The following is a 12,831-nucleotide window of genomic DNA, read 5'->3' as shown; positions in this document are numbered from 1 at the left end:
TTTAATTCTCTCTTGCCACAGAACAACTTAACAGATTCCCAGATTAGGGTGGGGGTATCATTTGTTCTTGTTTAGTCTCTAAGTCCCATGTCTGACTCTTTTGTGACCCCCATGGGCTGCAGCCTGCCAGGCTCCTCTGTCCATGAAATTTTCCAGGCAAGAGTACTGGAGTGGGTTGTCATTTCCTTCTCCAGGTGATTTCCTGACCCAGGGATTGAACCCGCATCTCCTGCATTGGCAGGCAGATTCTTTACCACTGAGCTACCAGGGAAGCTCTGTGGATATCTTGGGTAGAGGGGTGAGTGGGCATTATTCTGCCTATCACAGTTATCCAGCACGTGATTTAGCAAAAATTCTATTCATAAGAAGAGCATGTGATAAGAACAGTGATGGGAAGTAACTCTCAAATATTAGGAGACTTGTTGAAACAAAGTCTTTGTTATTTGGCAGAGCACAAAGGCAAGAATAAACTGAAGATAAAGGAACAGTTCAGAGGGAGAGAAAGCTCATGTGACTACTTTGTCCTAATGTGGGCTTTTTAATGTGTTTTATAATCACAGCCACGGGCTTCCCCAGTGGCTCAGCAGTAAAAAATACACCTGCAATACAGGTGATGTAGGAGACATGGGTTCTATCCCTGGGTTGAGAAGATCCCTTGGAGGAGGGTATGGAACCCCACTCCAGTATTCTTGCCGAGAAAATCTCATCGACCAAGGAGCCTGGCGGGCTATGGTCCACAAGGTCACAAAGAGTCGGACACAACTGAATCGACTGAGCATGCATGCTTGCATAATCAGAGTCACAGTTTTCAGATTTAAGCATTAACAAATGAGTCACAGGCTTCTGTTTCGTGTCCAGTTCCTTGGCCTCTCCTGTCCAGGTGCTCCCTGCATGATTAAGTAATTAAACCCCCTTGTTTCTAGGTTTGCTAAGCTTTGAAATTACTCTTCCACAAAAATATTTTCCCTCACTTTTCAGGGAAAGGGGAGAAAAGTTCAGTGCATCATTCTCTGGCCACTTCTGCTATCATAAAGCTACAATGGCTGTTGTATTTTCAGCCTGTTTTTTCTATCTGAAGGAACTAGACACTAGATTCTGATAAAGCAGTTTCTTCTTGGAGAGCTGGCTACAAACATTTGTTGACACGGCTCTTCCTACAGAGTTGCCCATTTGAAATTACAAAGAGTGGTAGGTGTAGAAAACTGTGGGTTTTCATACTGAGTCTTAGTTCTGTTATCTAAGTACTTTCTCCGAATTATTAGTGTAGAAGGAGAATAAGACATGACAGTTTAATGTGTGGATGTGGAAGCAATGATGGATGGGCACCTTTCTTCCCCACCTTTGGTGCTGGTAGATCTCTGGGACAGAAGGGAGAACTAGAACGGGCTCTATGCAGAGGGAAGCAGGGGACAAAACATAAATCTGAATGGAAACCTGGCTTCCAGGTTTTTGATTATTATGGACTATCCAGAAATGTTTCAGAACACTGGAGCAAGTGCATTGTGCTCGTTCACTGGAAATCCATTATAGGCCCAAGAAAGAAGTTAGAGCAAAAATCTAAAGGGATTTTAACTGTAGAAGAAAGGCCAGGAAATGGAAGTTGGAATAGCCTCTTAGATCTATATTCTCATGTCAGAATTCGGCTTTTTCTCAATGAAACTTTTTAACACCTCAGAAAAAATTTATTTCGGCAAGCACCAGTGGAGGTCTGCTTTTCTATGGCATCCATCATCAACTGAGGCATGAATGACAATCTCTGGCCACAAAGGAGCAGAAGATCTCATGAGGAGGATAAGACTCATAGAACAGGTAATAGTATGAAACACCATTTGAAAATTTTTATTCTGGAAACTTTCAAACATATACAATATAGAGAGAAAGACATTATCAGCCTCCATGTACCCATCCCTTGCTCCAATGATCATCAATATATGGCCAACCTGGTCTCATTCATCCCTCTCTCCACCCTGATACCTGCTGGATTATTTAAAAACCAATCCTACACATCACTTGTGTGTGGCGTTTACATTAAGTAATGTAGATAGAGCTAAAGGGGTTCAGGGAAGATGAAGGATGTAGGAATCTTTATGAAAAAAGTATGACTTGATTTAGTTCTTGAGTGATGAATTACATTGGATAAGCACAGAGGAGGCACAGGGAGGTGGGAGAGAAAAATATGAATAGAAGAAGGAACATTAAAAAAAAAAAAAAAAAAGGAATGGGGATTTCCCTGGCAGTTCAGGGCTAAGACTCCGCACTCCCAATGCAGGGAGCACAAATTTGATCTCTGGTCAGGGAACTAAGATCCTGCCAGCCACAAGGTGAGACCAAAAAAAAAAAAAAAAAAAAAGGAATGAAGTACAGATGCATGCTATAATGTGGATAAACCTGGAAAACAATATGCTAAGTGAAATAAACTAGACAAAATGATCACATATTGTATGATTCTATTAGATGAAATACCCAGAATAGGCAAACACATAGAAAGAACACAGATGATTGCCAGGGGTATAGGGAGGTCAGAATGGGGAGTAACTGCTTAATGAGTATGGGTTATATTTTGGTAGAAAAAAAGTCTGGGAACTAGATCGAGATGGTGGTTGCACAACATTGTGAATGTCCTAGAAGTAAATTGTTCACTTTAGAATGGTTAATACTATGAGACTTTCACTCCGATTACAAAAAGAATAAATGAACATAAATGATTAACACCCTTTGTGAGGTGTTCCAGGCACAAAGTGACAAACCAAGGATAAAAGGGCACCATTCTGGGGGCTTGCAGTCCTGCTGGAGGCAGCAGCCAAGTGAAGGAGCACGTGCAGATGCTACAGCAGAAATGTGTCGAGGTGCACAGGAAGGACATGAAGAAAGGGGCTGCTCAGTTCCATCTGGGTAGCACTGACGGGGACAAATATGAGTCAAGCATGTAACGTTAAATTTTCCTGGCAGCCACGTTAAAAAACATAAAGTGAAACAATTGAAATTCTTTTAATGCTATGCTTCATTTGACTCAATCTCTAAAACATCACTCAAGCATGTAATCAACGTGTAAAACTATTACTGAGACATTGTGTATATGTTTGGCATGTATTTTTTCACGTGAAGTCTTTGAAGTCCAGTGTGTATTTTACACTCACAGCATGTGTCAGTTTAGACCGGCACATTTCAAGTGCCCACTGGCCACACGTGCCAGCGGCTGCTGTGTCACCCAGAGCAGCTTCAGAGGGACAGGAAGAGCTTCCACGGTGGCAGGGCAGAGTGACCTGGGGCTTATGCTGCTCCAGGCAGACCAAGTTGCAGGTGGGGGTCATGGCCCGATGGGAGCTGAGGTCTGCAAGCTGTGAGGGCGATGTGCTAACCCTGTAGCCAGGGCAGAGGGCGGAGCCTGATTTTGATGGAAAGGGAGTGTAATAGGGAGGATGTTTTAATGCACATCTGGTATTTTTTTCTCTGATTTCCCAGGAATGGAGATAAAGAAGAGGAAACAGAGGTCGAGTTCCCATTACACATAATTGATTTAATGACCACTCCCCACACCCAACTGCACATCTCCATCATTGTTTTTCAAAGTGGAAATAAGTCTTGCAAAACTTGGATGTGAAACTTTTTCATCTCAACTTAGTCATCAGTGCCTTACTAAAGGTAAAGGTGAAGTTCAGGGAACTCTCTCAAGGCACCTGATTTCAGAAGTGTAATGTATGTTCCCATAACTTTTCTCAACTTCAAGGTTATTTTGAAATAATTCAAACATATAGGAGAGTTACAAGAACAGTATGAGAACTCCTGTATAATCTTTATCTAGATTTACCATTTTTCACATTTTGCCAACTTTGCACACTATCTAGTTTACATCTATTTGTGTATATATACATACATACCTATTGTTTTCTGTGAACCAAACTTGCAGACACCATGCTCCTTCACTCTTATTTTCTTCAACTGATACTTCCTAAGGATAAGGCATTCTGTAAACATAAGTACAATGCAGTTGTTAAAATCAGGAAGTTTAACATCAGTGTACTACTACTATCTAATCCCTAGTTTATTTTCAAATTTTTCTTCCTATCCCAACAGCAACCCCTGCCCCCTTGTCCTGACTTTGGATATAGTCCAAGATCATGGCTGCATTGTGTTTAGTTCTTGTGCCTCTTTAGTATTTTATTTTTCAAGACATTAATATTTTTTAATATTGACCAGTGTTCTATAGAATGCCCCTCATTTGGGGAGTTATCTCATGCTTCTTCCTGCTTAGATTCATGCTCTGCATTTTGAGTTGCTGTTGTTGTCCAGTCGTTCAGTCGTGTCTAACTCTTTCTGACCCCTTGGACTGCAGCACACCAGGCCTATCCCTCACCATCTCCCAGAGGTCACCCAAGTTCATGTCCATTGAATTGGTGATGCCATCCAACCATCTCATCTTCTGCCGCCGTCTTCTCATTTTGTTTTGAATCTTTCCCAGCATCAGGGTCCTTTCCAATGAGTCAGTTCTTTGCATCAGGTGGCTAATCCCATAGGATTGATGTGTTTGATCTCCTTGCTGTCCAAAGGACTCTCAAGAGTAATCTCCAGCACAGTTCAAAAGCATCAGTTCTTCAGCGCTCAGTCTTCATCATGGTCCAACTCTCACACCCATATCTGACTACTGGAAAGACCATAGTTTTGACTACACGGAACTTTGTTGGCAAAGTGATGTCTTTGCTTCTTAATATGCTATCTAGGTTTGTCATAGCCTTCCTTTCAAGGAGCAAGTGTTTTCTAATTTCATGGCTACAATCACCATCTGCAGTGATTTGGGAGCCCAAGAAAAGGAAATCTGTCACTGCTTCCACTTTTCCCCTTTCTACTTGCCATGAAGCAATGGGACTGGATGCCATGATCTTAGTTTTTTGAATGTTGAGTTTTAAGCCAGCTTTTTCACTCTCCTCCTTTATCCTCATAAAGAGGATAAAGAGCCTTTAGAGCCTAAAGAGGCTCTTTAGTTCCTCTTTGCTTTTCAGCATTAGAGTTGTATCATCTGCATATCTGGTCGTTGATATTTCTCCTGGCAATCTAGATTCCAGCTTGTGATTCATCCAGCCCAGTATTTCACATATAAGTGAAATAAACAGAGTGACAATATACAGCCTTGTCATACTCCATAAGTACTCTACATTTTGAGTACTGTGTAAGTAACATTACTTCTTTTTTATTGTATCACATCTTCCAATAACTTTTGAACTTTCTATTCATTAAATTGAAAAGGCTATTACTGAAAAGTAAGTGTACAAACACTTAGCACAGGACAAGGCACAGAGCAGGCTCTGGACCACTCTTGTTGATTTAGGTTTGGAGACTTTATGCCAGTAAAAGAGGACTATTACAGTTCTCACATGAAATTTATAAAACAAACTGAAGCTTCCTTCACATAAAAAGTGGCAAGCTTCTGATTTAAGTATATATGGGAAAATTCTGAAAATGTTTAGAATGTGGTTCCATTGAAGACATTTACATAAATGGAATGAAACAAACCTCATCTCATGCACTTTCTCTTGTAAGAACAGATCAGTTTTTATAAGGAGGCTACATTCCAACTTGCTCGCTCTCTTTTGGTGATGGTCTCTGCAAAGAAATCAGACAGATGAAGGACTGTCTTCAATAGGTGTGGTTCACTCATATCTATCTTTCCTGGGAGAACAGGGACACTGAATTATCAAATTCAGTGGTGTGTGAATTAGCATCAGGAAAGGGCAGAGAATAACGTAAAACGAGAGTCCCTTGGACTGCAAGGAGATCCAACCAGTCCATTCTGAAGCAGATCAGCCCTGGGATTTCTTTGGAAGAATGATGCTAAAGCTGAAACTCCAGTACTTTGGCCACGTCATGTGAAGAGTTGACTCATTGGAAAAGACTCTGATGCTGGGAGGGATTGGGGTCAGGAGGAGAAGGGGACGACAGAGGGTGAGATGGCTGGATGGCATCACTGAGTCGACGGATGTGAGTCTCAGTGAACTCCGGGAGTTGGTGATGGACAGGGAGGCCTGGCGTGCTGCGATTCATGGGGTTGCAAAGAGTCGGACACGACTGAGCGACTGATCTGATCTGATCTCTGATGACATGACTTATCATGCATCTTCTGTTCAGAATTTCCTTCCAAACACAGATCACAGCATGTTATAGAACTGGATGCTGTACCATCTGACCAACTTGCTCTCTTTACCTTCAGCATTTTCTTAGTTCAGTGGGTTTGGACAATAACTTTCTTGCACATTTACTTACCTTTCTTTTATTAATCATGTCAATTCTAAAGCTTATGTAGCTTTACAGCTAAATGGTATATATTCACTAATCCTTTACATGAAATGACTGAAAATGATACAAAGGTTTTGCTCAATACCTTGAACTAAACACAGAAATGCAAAAGAAACCCAGTTCAGTGAAGAGTGTGCCAAGCTGCATGCTCTGCTACTGAGCTGACATCTATGAGCAGAGTCAGCTTTAGGTCCCAGCACCATGGGCCTCATCCCCTGCTTCTCCCAGGGACCCAGGGTAAGGGGATACACTGGAAGCTGACATCAACTCTGAAGAATCCCCTTTCTTTTCATTCACTTGCCAGAGCAAAACTTCTATGACAGTTTTTGAGTGTGTGTATGTGTGTTGGGGGCCAATATGTGTGTGTGTATGTGTGTTGGGGGCCAATATGAGTATGTGTATGTGTGTTGGGGGTCAGTAATAACAGGTCATAAAAAGTGTAATGTTTGACTTGAAGCAGAGAAAGCAACTCCATAGCCATATTTGAATTTCTTGGAGAAGTTTGGATAGACTGTGGTTCATGGCAGGAGTCAATGCTTTAGAGTTGAAATTTTTAAATATGTTTTGCTGTTTTTCTTTTGGCCAATTTCTGACATTGGAAACATTTATCTACAGAGTCAAGGCTATGCACTGAACTGGCCAAGAAAGTTGCCTTTGTGAAAATAGTGTTTTTTCACTATGTACAAATTTGTAATTTCTCACCACTGCCCCCCATCCCCCCAAGTTTCTGTGGGGGATGACTGAGTAGATTGGCTCATTTATGTTCATGGCTGGGTCTTACAGGCAGGTGTGACTATCGGAATAGGATGGGACAAGAGTAGGGGGACAGATCCCACAAAGTCAGACTGAAAAAAAGTTGGAAACATTGACATGCAGCAAGTAGAGCAGCCAAAAAAAATTTTTTTTAATATATAAAACTCACCACATCATAACATTCTCTTTACAGAGCTGGCATTTCGAGATTTCCAGGTTTAAAAGTTATCTTTGCTTGTTATTGCTTGTCCTTGTTTGAGTGTGCCTTCATTTGCTCAATTGAGTGTGCAGAGGTTCATAAACAGAACGTGAAACCTGCGAGGCTGGAGAATCAAAGGGGCCACCTGTTGGGGCACGCTCCCAGAGCCAGCAGCTCTGACTCCAGGGGCCTGGATCACATGCTGAGCACCGCCTTTGTGTCTCCTTGGAACCTGTGTGTTCACATCCTGGCCCTTCTTTCCTACATGCAACAGCATGCTTTGGTTGAAAGCCACTACTATCCTTCTGTTTAACCATTGCAAAACAGCACCCCTGTGATCCTGGTGGACCAGCTGTTATGCATATAAGAGTTCTGACTAGAAGAGGGCAAGCTGTGGGATGCCATTCGGTTCATGACCTCAGTCCATGTGACTGTGCAGTTATAGAAGGGTCCTGACTGTGGACCACTAAATTTCAATAGAAAAGACCATGCAGAACTTGTAAAAGTGACTCAGCTAACTTAAGTGCTTCTACAGTTTAAAAACCATTTGAAACAACTTAGAAAAGTTATTCTCTTTTAAAATGAGTTATCAATGGTAGGGAGGGTTGGAATCAAGCTACTGCTTGGTTCCACTCAGACAAAAATAGTTCAAATTTCTGGGCTGCCTTTCCAAGTTCAAAGATCAGCCTCATCATTAGTTAACTGTTAGGCAGCCACTAGTCATTGTCACTTATTCCTCATTTTCTGATGCCACTTGAGTTTTGGGTGGAGAGCTCTAGCTCTGAAGGGGGCAGAGGTCCAGCCCCTGGCCTAAGTGGTCACACGATCCACTTCTGGCTAATACCAAGGGCACAAGTCTCAGGGATGGGGCATCTCAGAGAATATTTTCTTCTCTTAAAAGAGGAGGGTATACTGGGTCATTTCTTTACCCATGTTGCTGCCAGTTTTCTGCCTTTGAACATGGTCACGTGAAGAAACTCTCTGAGGAGCTGTCTCTATTCTCTTGCAACCCTGAGAGGACAGGGCAAGAGAGCTTGAGCTGTTGAATCGATGCCAGTCTTATCTCTGGCTCCCTTGTTATATTAGGATAAAAAACCCTATCAATAGGGTATTCTGTTACTTGAAGCCAAAAATAGCCCTGGGTGTTATAAATAGCACTAGGTGTTAAATAGCACTGGTTACCTCAAGGCTCTGTGCTAAGACATCAGGGAAATAAAAGATCTATTGGATATGACTTCTATCCTTAAGGGGCCTGCAATCTAGTTGGCAGATGAAGGGCCAGAGAGTCAATACTTCAGGCTTTGTGAGTTGTACAGTCTCTGTCACAACTACTGAGCTCTGCAGCTAGTGAAAAAGCAGGTGTAGATGAGATGGAAATGAGCAAGTTTGACTGGGTTCCAACAGGACTTTATTTATGGACACTGACATTTCATAGGTTGCTCAAGTGTCACAAAATATTATTCTTCTGTTTTTCCCCTCAACCATTTAAAAATGAAAAATCTTGTTTAACATGCTGTACCAACTGTGAGATAGGCTAGACTTGGTTCATGCGCCCACAATTACTGACCCCTGTTCTGGACAAAGGAAAAGCCTTGAAAAAAAGACTGTATTCACAGGAAGGGAGAGTTGAAAGTTTTATTGAACTGCTTTTACTTTTAAACAAAAGATGATCTCTTGGCAATTGAGAAAGGCAGATCAAGAGTGGGGGAGGACTGGAAAACCAAGGTAAGGAAAAAGTATTCAAGGACCTTCATGCTTTTGAGGTTTAGTTTAAGAAGTTCTCTACTCCCCCAGGTCACTGAGATATTCATCCACACTTACTTCTATTAATCCCATTGTTTCAGCTTTCAGATACTGGTCTTTAATCAGTCTAGAGTTTACCTGGGACGTAGTGGTAGGTGGGGATCCAATTTTACTTTCATTCATGTAGTAGCATGATTTCCTAGGACCATCTTCTGAGAAGCCCTCTTTAACTTGGTTCGTTGGAGGCAACTTGTGTCTGCCACCTGGGGACTAGGAGAGTCAGATGTATAGATGGGCATTCTAGGATACCAGGCAGTAGGGAGAAGAAAAGCCTAGAAGTCCTCACAGCAGCTAAAGATTGAAGGGGGAACATGACACGTAACACACATATAACATGTGCATTCACCACTGTCACACAGCCTTTTCACAAAGCCCGAAACAGAGAGTCACCTTCAACCCAGAACGCTGGGGTCGGGGGGTGGGTAGTGGAATGGGAGGGAGGAGAGTGAATAGGAGAGTAAGTAAAATATAAAACAAGGGAATAGACTTCTGTGTAGCCTAATGAGAATGTGCTTCAAACAGAGGAATAAAATTAGCTCAACTCTTCATCTAGCTTAAGTTAATGAGGATCTTGAAAAACCAGATCTGTTTCATGTTGTGACCTGGGGTTTCCTGATCATTCCTGCCTTCTGAGGGAGAGCCTGCAGACTTATCCTGCCACAGAAAGGAAAATTCCTCTGAGGGGGAGTGGCAGATTACTTGATGAGTGAAAAAATGCCAGAGGTTTTGTCAAGCGTGGGCAAGTGTGAGAAAGGATGAGAGCAGGGCTGTAGGAAGACCATTTCGGCAGAGTTGTGAGGCTAGATTAGAGAGTTAATTGGCCTCCATCCAGAATGATGACAATGGCAATGACAATGATTGTTTTCCGTATATTGGACAATACAGTTTTACTTTCTTCACAATAACCTGCCAAGATGAGGTGGTAAGAGAATACTCTCATTGTTCTGATTTTTCAGATGAAGGCACTGAGGCACAGAGAGGTGAGGTAATTTGCCCAAGGTCACACAGTAAGTACTGGAACTGAGAGTTGGACATCTGCAGTCTGATTCTGGACTCGGCCACTGAACCCTCTTACAGGGCTGAAGTCTTCACTAGATATTTAAAGCACCTGATAAAGCTATATCATTGGTACCACTCAACTTCTGCTTGAGTGGTATTACTAGTTTAACTATAAAAGGTTGAATATTTTCAAAATATGGGGGCATTCAGTATTACAGGGAGCAACATATAGATTTTTTTTTTTTGCCTTAAAATCTTTCAGGAGTATTTATTTCTGTGGTTTTATTTCTCAGTAAACTCATATGCCACCACTTATTTTTAAATAAAAAATATTGAGAGCCATATTCTTGGCTGGTGCCACTAAATATACTGTGAAGTGTTCTTCCTGAATTTGGATATTGAGAATGACATAGGTGAGGAGTGGTTTTGATGGAGGTACAACTATGACAAATTAACTGGTTAACAAACCTTTTAATCTCTAATTATATTATTTGTAACTTAATCAGTGGGAAGGATCTTGGCATGCCTTCATTAGTCTCAAAAACAAATGATTGCATTTTGTATAACCAAACAGATGAAAATACTGTCAGTGAGCACAATATAATGAAGAGAAAAGAAAACGATTAGAATAATGTCAGTGAGCTGAAGAAAAGGGAAAGTTAAAGATTTTTGTATTCAGAGCTGTCCAGTGTTAAACTGATCTTTCAGGCCAATGTTTTGGAGTGTGTTCAAACCAAGAAAAAAGAGTGACTTTCTTCATTAGCCGGAGATAACAAGAGGCATTTTCAGTGGAATTTAATGCTGGGTAGAGAGACTGCAGCAAGCATGGAAATAACTGAGTCTGAACTCATTGAACTGATTTGTGCTGTTTACTGATGTTCAGAAATAAAAAGACCCCATTGATTCAAGTTTTCTGCCCCCAAATCCTTTCATCAAGTGTGCAAGGAATTGGCATGACACTCAAGGCCACAAAGAGCGACGCCATGAAAAAGAGACGCGTAAAGGAAGTGGACTTTTCTGGCAGGAACACGCCACGGCCTGTGAAAGGGAACACTGGATGTCTGTGGGGCCAGGCTGGGGGCCACAGCTGTCAGATGGGGCCTGAGCGGAACACGTGGCTTCTGCCTAAGGAATTGGGTTTCTGAGAAAGAATTAAGGCTCGGCTGAGGTGGTGGACGAGAGCTCAGAATGGTGAAAAAGACAGCTGGGGTTGGCACCAGGAGAGCATACCAGGCCCCCTGAAAGGCAGCGAATAAGGGCCATTATTCAACGACATTTCAGCCCCCCAGGGCTCAACCAGACCTGCTGAGAGGAGGTCCCCCTGGGTGGCTCACACTGGACTCTAGGACACACAGAGCTGGGCTTTGAAGGCTTAATCCAACTTTTAAGAGGAGATTATAAAAACATGCTGTGCTAGGTACATCTTTCAGAAATACAGCCGGCCCTAAAGGGATACCTTTGTGAGACAAATGAAAGGAACAATTAGGAACATCAACGCGAACAAGGAAGAGGAGCAGGAGAGGCAGGAGGAAGAGGAGGGAAAGGGGCTTTAAGATGGAATTCTTTCTCTATACACACCTATCTATATGTATATATATTTACATTTTACTATGGAAATTATCAGACATACCTAAAAGCAGAAAGACTCGCTGTACATCCATCACCTGGATCTACTGATTGCTAACATTTCAGTGTATTTTCTTCATATATTTTGAACTATTTATTTCTTTACCATTATTTTAAAATAAATCCCAGATACTTCCTGCATATTTCCAAATGTGTTATTAAAAAGAATATTTTTTTCAAGGTTGAAATTGCTTTTATTGGGGCCAGCACTGTAAGCCCGCCACAGCTGGGTTAGTGTTCTGCCCTAAGAGGCAGCTGAAGCCTGACACCTCTGCCCTCCACCTGCCCCGCCCCCACCACCCCTACCTGGGTTAGTGGAACATACAAAACTAAGAGTTTGCAGGCAGGGGTAGAAGCCACCAGGACCTGGGGCTGGACAGAACAGGTACGTGTGGCAACAGACTAGGCTGCCTCGGTCAGCACAGACCACCCAGGTGGCATCATTGGGCCCAACACGGGGGCTAAGGCTCCCTGGGAGAGGCAGGCAGGTAGCACCCCAGGGTAAAAAGAATGTTTTTTGTAACTCCAAATTATAACAGTTCTAACTTATTAATTCCTTAATATCACTTCATACTTAGCCCACTGTAGTTATCTGCTGCTGTATAACAACTCCAACTTAGTGGCTTAAAACAGCACAAATTCATTATCTCCCAGAATTCATGGATATGGAGGGCCAAATGTATTATTAATTAAAACAATGGTAGTTAGTACTTTAGCAAACACATACACATTCTGTGACAGGTACCGTTTTAAACAATACTTTACAAACCTTAACTCATTTAAGCTGTCATAACAACCTTACTTAGGCAAATGCTATTACTACTCCCACTTTGTAGGTGATAAAATTGAGGCACAGAAGGTCAAGTAATTTTTCCAATGTCATACAGCTAATATAAGTAAGCAAAAGTCGCTCAGTCGTGTCCAACTCTTTGTGACCCCAAGGACTGTAGCCTGCCAGGCTCCTTTGTCCGTGGAATTATTCAGGCAAGAATACTGGAGTGGGTAGCCTTTCCCTTCTCCAAGGGATCTTCCCAAGCCAGGGATCGAACCCAGGTCTCCCATGTTGCAGGCAAATTCTTTACCGTCTAAACCACCAGGGAATCTTCCCGACTCAGGAGCCTAACCGGGGTCTCCTGCATTGCAGGTGGATTCTTTACATGAGG

This window comes from Bubalus kerabau, chromosome 8, assembly GCF_029407905.1.
Source record: "Bubalus kerabau isolate K-KA32 ecotype Philippines breed swamp buffalo chromosome 8, PCC_UOA_SB_1v2, whole genome shotgun sequence".
Classification (NCBI taxonomy): Eukaryota; Metazoa; Chordata; class Mammalia; order Artiodactyla; family Bovidae; genus Bubalus; species Bubalus kerabau.
Note: the sequence above shows the minus strand (reverse complement) of the source record.